The sequence below is a fragment of the Buteo buteo genome, chromosome 28, assembly GCF_964188355.1.
Source record: "Buteo buteo chromosome 28, bButBut1.hap1.1, whole genome shotgun sequence".
Classification (NCBI taxonomy): Eukaryota; Metazoa; Chordata; class Aves; order Accipitriformes; family Accipitridae; genus Buteo; species Buteo buteo.
The window spans coordinates 9613230-9619229 of NC_134198.1; positions in this window are offsets into that span (position 1 = coordinate 9613230).

A 6000-nucleotide genomic window follows, 5' to 3' on the forward strand; every position below is an offset into this window, starting at 1 on the left:
GCGGTCCATGGAGGTCCACAGTGGAGCAGATCTCCACCTGCAGACCGGGGAGGACCCCACGCCGGAGCAGGTGGGTTCCCGAAGGAAGCTGTGACCCTGTGGGAGACCCACACTGGAGCAGTCTGTGCCTGAAGGACTGCAGCCCGGGGAAGGGACCCACGCTGGAGCAGTTCGTGAAGAACTGCAGCCCGTGGGAAGGACTCACATTGGAAAAGTTCGTGGAGGACTGCCTCCTGTGGGAGGGACCCCACACTGGAGCAGGGGAAGAGTGTGATGATTCCTGCCCCTGAGGAGGATGAAGACGCAGAGACAACATCTGATGAACTGACCCCAACCCTCATTCCCTGTTCCTCTCTGCTGCTGAGGGGGTGGTGGAAGAGGTAGAGAATTTGGGAGTAAAGTTGAGCCTGGGAAGGAGGGAAGGATAGGGGAAGGTGTTTTTAAGACTTGGTTTTATTTCTCCTCCTCCTACTCTGATTTGATTTGCAATAAATTAAATTAATTTACCAGGGTCATGTCTGTTTCGCCCATGATGGTAATTGGTGAGTGATCACTCTCTGTCCTTATCTCGACCCACGAGCCTTTCATTAGATTTTCTCTCCCCTGCCCAGCTGGGGAGGGGGGAGAGACAAGAGCGGCTTTGGTGGGCACCTGGCATCCAGCCAGGGTCAACCCACCACAGGGACCTCCTCCAGTCCACCCCCTGCTCAGAGGAAGGTCAGCCAGCAGGTTGTTCAGGGATGTGTCCAGTTTCGAGTACCTCCAAGACAAAAACACTACAACCTCTCTGGGCAACCTGCTCCAGTGTCTGACCCATGATGAATTTTTTTCCCTTACGTTTAAATGAATTTTCCTGCATTTCAGTTTGTGCCCATCGCCTCTTGGCCTGTCCCTGGGCACCACCGAGAAGATCTTCACTTCCCCCCCTGGTATTTATACACACAGATAAGATGCCCCAGAGCCTCCTCTTCTCCTGGCTGAACAATCCCAGTTCTCTCACCCTCTCCACATAGCTCACATGCTCCAAGCCCTTCAGCATCTTCATGGCTCTCTCTTCACTGGACTCACTCCAGTACGTCCAGGTCCCTCTCATACTGGGGAGCCCAGGACTGGACCCAGCACACCACATGGGGCCTCCCTGGCGCTGAGGAGAGGAGAAGGATCGCACCCTCGACCTGCAGGTGATGATGCAACGCTGTTCCTGACGCAGCCCTGGAGAGGCTGTTGGCCCTACTTGCCGCAAGAGCAGGCTGGACTTAGAAAGCTGTGTGTGTCTTCAACAAGCACTATGCAGACACAGTTTCTCACCCAGTCAAGAAATCATGGCATGTGCAATACAGATGACAGTGGAGTAGCCTGGAACACTGAAAGCCCGATTCTTTGAATACACGCCTTATGAAATTGAGCTGAGGTTTTCCAATACAATAGTGAAAATAATGTAGTTAAACCTGTATTTCTACATTCAAATAAAGACTGTTTTCAGAAAAGCTGAAGGCATGGAAGGCTCATCTGAGAACAATAATTAAGAAAAAAACCCCACCAAACCCTTAAGTAGAAGGCATCTTCCCATATATATCACAGTCAGTAGCACAGCTTAAAAGAAAAAGAACTTTCCAGAGGGTTCCCTGTAAGTCCCACTTCCAAGGACTATGGCTCTCTATTACATGAAACTACACCATTTGAATCAGGATAAAAACTAAGAGCAATTTAACAGCTATTAAAGCTGTTAAGGATACACATCACATTACGCATTTAATGCCAGTAATACCCCATTTCAGACCTCACCACTTATCATTTCTGGTCAGTAAAATACAAAGCCTCGTGACCTGGAAATTCCTATTTCTAGAATAGGGAAATATAAATTTCCAAATTTTATTTCCCCCATGCCTCCAGAACAAAGAACTGACAATAAAAGTCTTTAAAAGCAGAAACCTGCAGTTATGGTACCTGCTAGACCTTCAAGGCTTTTTATCTGTGCAGAAAGATTACCTCCTGTATGAATACAGAAACAGACTGGAAAGAAGCAGACAACTGACAGAGACAACCTATGGATCACTTAGTCACCCTTTCATGACACAAGGCATGATGGATTTATTCAATTTATTCTGAAAGAGACTTGTTTAGCAAGGCTGAAGACTCAAAATCTTCCACCACATAAGGCCCAAAGCAACATCTGTAGTACTTTACTAGTAACACAGAAGCTTTACTTGGGAAAGATAACCTGTAACTTCGCAAAACTGCTGGAACAGAGAAGGCAAATGCAAGCGAACACCTGCTCACACTTAGGAGCAAGGTACATCTTTGGGGAACACCTGCAAGGGTTCAAAGATGGCAAGAGGGAAAAGAATGAACTGCACAGCTCAAACTTAAGCCTTGTCCCCAACAAGGCAGTTGGATGAAGTAAAGGAAGAGAAACCAAACACAGCACTTCTCTAAGTCAATGGAGTAATAAAAAAGCTCACTCTTTCCCAATTTAAGAACGCACATACCCCAAATTACTGTCTATTTGCAACTGGTACCCAACAGGAATAACTGGGCAACGCCTTATGACAGGTCACATACTCCACAAGTCAAACTTAAAGAGCAGGTCAAACCCCAAGGCACAGGAAGAGAGACACAACACACACAACCTGCCGTTTATCTTGGACAGGAAAAATTAGAAATAAAAATTCTTTAGGTTCTTTCAGATCTCCATGGGATCAACCAAGGCCCTAATTTTACATAACAGTCTAAAGATTCAGAAAAAGCCATTGCATGAATATTCATCCGTATCAAGAGAAGTTAGGTATCCAATGGTATTGCAAGTAGGAACCTTGCTGCATCTTTAAGCAACCATGTATCTGCAGGATTTGGCCCCAGGTCCAACCCACTCAATCCTCCCGCATCTCAATTTGCACTACTGTAAGAGGAGAACAATACCTCTCAGGGCTGTGCAGTTTACCTGCTTAATGCATGCAAAGCTCTTTAGCATTCTCCTCCAATCCCCTCATAGATGTGCAAATCATTGTATTCTTACTGTTCTGGAATAATTACTTTAATTTGATGACTTACTGAAGGAGGCCTCTCAGCAGGGACATTTTAATCTGAAGGCTCCCTTACCAGGTGCTGGTGGGGGTGAGAATTTTGACAGCGTAGCTCAGGGGCCAGACGTTGAAGGAATCTCTCTCTTTGCTTCCTCCTCTATCACAACCGTATTGTGATACCTTCTCAAACAGAGAATTTGAAAGAGGCACTGGAACAACATGAAAGTGAATAAAGGACCTTGAAACTCATTGTTTAAGCCCAAGTTTGGAATCTGAAGAAGAAAATGCAGGTTTTTTGTGATATGGTAGGTTAAAATAATCTTTGCTTATTTGGCTCTTAACATATCCTACTCACACAACACAGTTCATGACCAATCAATTAATGAGACAGCTCAGAACAGTTACTCCAAGACCCTTGCTTCTCTGGTGTGGTTTATGCCATTTTGAACACTATTCCTGAACAGTGCACCATGCTAAGGATGCTGCTGGCAGAAAGCCTACGTTTAACCCAAACGCTGTTCACATGTGTGTTTGCAATCATGATTATAAGCACCTGAAATAGGTAATCCATAAGATAACTTGACAGGACCAGCTTCTCCCAAATGTGTTTTAGAGGTCAGCTCCAAGTATTCAGAATTCTGACTCATTTCTGCCAGGAATATTTTATTGTAACTCTCAAACTATAAAAAAATTTACTGGCAACTATCATGCATTGTTTTTTCCCTCACAGGTATTTTACAGTGATGGCATCATTCACATCGTTATACCTGTAATTAAGTGAAATACTGATAAAACTTTTCTGGAACAGATTTCCTATTGAACTGCAAGACCTCCAAGCTTAACTTAAAAGGCCTCCATATAAGTGGACCTTTTCTTCAAATTAATGGAAAAAAATAATTTAAATTTTTACTGTCTCAAATGGCAAGATCCACCAGCGGTAGGAAATGAATTTCTTGAAATGGAAGCTACGTTCAGTGTCCTTTGAAGTGGCTTCATTAATGCAAATTCTCACTGAAGTGGAGAAGTAAGGAATAGTGAGGCTAAGTAACAGAATCTTTTCAAGGGCAGTATCACAGAAATCTTACTAGTGGTTGAAATAACTCCACTTAACTAAAGTGAAAGTACATGTTGGAAACATAGTCTGAACAAAATGCCTGCCTGCTCCGTCTCCACCCCCAAAACAACAACAAAAAACCCCCCCAACACCTTCACCCAACAGAAAAACCCAAAACATGTTAGGTGTCAAAGTTCTAGTAATACTTGTGAGCCATCCCATCACTGGGCAACTGCATTTGAACTGTATTTCAAGCTAATTAGAGGAGGAGTGCTGTGTACATATAAGGTTCCATTTGTATGACAGGCAGTTAAAACTGCACTTTACAGGTTTTTGTATTTCCATGGATTTTCCATTTCCATGGATTCTTCCTTTTGTGATATGTGTCTTGTTAGTTTAGGATTAATTATAAGGTAATATGAAGAAACAGAGAGCTATTTTTTAAGTACTTCCTTTTCTATACTTTGTTGGTTCAAGTAGGTATGCTGATAGTACATGCACTTCTCCACTTCTGCTGGTAGATGGTGGTGGTGGGGAATACAGCTTATCCCCTCTGACCCAAAGCTGGGAACAGAATGGAGAAAACCCCAAACGCCCACAACTTCTGTTATATTTGCCTCTGGCCTCATCACTCTGTAGTATGTTCCTTGCATTGAAGGAGAAACCTGGGAGGAAAGGAGGCAAAACAATTGCAGTAACAAGAAAACATACTAACAGGCAATGTAGTTTTCTAAAACAAAAAGCAGAGAACAACTGTGACAGCAATTGGAGTAGCACTCAAGTTTTTATCTTCACCTTACTAGTCTCAAGAGGGAACATCAAAGATTAAGACTCTCTTTTCAGAGATGTTGTGTGGGGAGTGCTAAAGCATGACACACCCATTGAAGTTTACGTTTCTTTAGACTCCTTTTGTTTTATTTTGATAGAAGAATGTCCATTCAGAAATATTCAGCATTTTTACAGATGTTTACTGAAGTCTGCAAAAACATAACTGATTTGAATTAACTTACACCAATTCCCTTTTTTCTACCATAGCTGGTTTGGTAACCAGATGAAAAACAGATATTAATGTTTCACTGTGGAATTACAAACACCTTTTTAAGTGGAGAAAATATTAAGAAAAAATTACTCTAAGCATGAAGCTCTTATAGTGAAAGACCAGACCAAGAAAAAACATGCTGCTATGTCTTCTAAGTTGCTTGCACTCTTATAGCAAAGGACTGCTATAATCCTTTTAATAGATGTGATGAAACTCTTAATAGAAGTAAGTATCCCTAAGGAAACAGATTTCAGGCATAATTTGAGTATCACAGTTCAGTGGGAAATGACTTTTTAGGCAATGTGTAACAAGATCTCCACAGTCCTGTGATTGTGACAAAGGGAAAAAAAAAGTACAACTCACTGGGAAGTTTTTCATATGATAGATTCATATGAAAAACTGCAAGAGAAAAGATCTTTATCAACATAAAATTGCATGAGATACTCAAAATATTTTAAACTCTCCCAACCCCCAAAAGACATCTGCATCATAATTTTAAACGCAAACATGTGATATCATGAGGATTACTTGCTTATGGTCACCTCTGAACAACAGCTAAAAGGTAAAAATGAAACTAGTAATTAGTAAGCAATAATTCCAGCTTTATGCCAAAAAAGAAAAGCAGCTTTGGGAAGATTTTAGACCTACGGTCTATACCAAAACTGATTTTGAAAATAAAAACCTAAGATACATTTAAGTAGCAGTTTTAATTTTTAATAACTTTATTTCTAGATCAAAGTACTTACTGGATGCAAATACAACTTATATGATGAGAAACTACACAAATTTTCACAACTTCAGCTCAGCTGCAGAACAGAAGCGTACTGAACAGAAGCATAATGCGACCAAGTTTTCCAAAAGTATTCATAGCACTAAACTTGAAG